Here is a 1,084-nt window from a genome sequence, read left to right on the forward strand (position 1 = left end):
AAACCACCCAAGCTTGAATTCAAGACTAAAAAAACTCTCATTTCAGTTGTCTGAGAAAAACAGTGGAAGGGAGGCTCGGTAGTCTTGAAATTTCTAAAATAAATCACAAAAAAGAACTAGCACAAGGGCACAAACCTATATTTCCCCTTTGCAGGCCATCTTTAGTATATTTTATTAATACAATTTGTTTTCTATATTACAACTTTATGTTTGCAGCAGTTATCAGAGAATTATTATGGTTCAATTGTCAAATATAAGTCAAACAGGACCTTTGGACATGTCCACCAGTGTGCTCTTAATCTACTTAAAAATATAATATGCTTTGTGGGGGACAACTCGGAACTTGATATCTGGGGATTCTTGATTGTAAATAACTGTATATGCAGAATGCTTTTAACATATATTTAGGGTTACCATATTTCCAAGTCCAAAAAAGAGGACACCTGTCACGTACAGGGGAGGAGGGAGGGGGGGATATGCCGGTGCCCTGTGTTGCCCCTCACTGTCACGCTACAGCTGCCCCCAGTTCTGCTGCTGCCCCTCACTTCAAACCCACTGATCCAGCCTTGCAAGTTAACCTCACTCTCAAACTGCAGTGCCCCTCACTCTCAACCCACAACCACCCCATCCCTGCTGGTACCCCTCACTCCTGACCTGCAGCCCCCTGGCCCTGCTAGTGCCCTGCACTCTCAACCCACAGTCCACATCCCCACCCCAGTGCCCCTCACTCTTGACCCGCCAGCCCTGCCAGAGGGGGCCCTGCTGCCCCCATCCAGACCGGGCCAGAGCACGGTGGCTCTCATTCATGCAGGTGGTGGTGGATTGTGTCTGGCCTCGGCGTGGGCTGGAGGGAAGAGGACGGGAGGCTTCTGCCACCCCCCGCTCTGGCCACTGCCCCTGCCTTCTCCCTCCCCACCACCCACAGTGCCTCTTCACCACTCAGCCCCTGTGAGCACAGGCACTGGCCCCTATGGTTCCGGTCCAGCCACAGAGTTCCCTGCTCCCCTTGAAGGTTCCCCTCCCTTTTCCCTGCTGGAGGGGCAGGCAACCCCTGCCCCCCCGTCCCATCCCAGCCCCAGCCCCA

At 52.5% G+C, this 1,084-nt stretch overlaps 1 protein-coding gene across 1 annotated transcript in view; it reads left to right on the forward strand.

Annotated features, from left to right (window-relative positions):
• Window positions 1-1,084, forward strand: part of IFT140 (intraflagellar transport 140) — a 275,996-nt gene that overhangs the window by 63,668 nt on the left and 211,244 nt on the right. The gene's annotated exons all lie outside the window — the stretch shown is intronic.

This window comes from Gavialis gangeticus, unplaced genomic scaffold, assembly GCF_001723915.1.
Source record: "Gavialis gangeticus isolate Ggan-Ray unplaced genomic scaffold, GavGan_comp1, whole genome shotgun sequence".
In the NCBI taxonomy this organism is placed as follows: domain Eukaryota; kingdom Metazoa; phylum Chordata; order Crocodylia; family Gavialidae; genus Gavialis; species Gavialis gangeticus.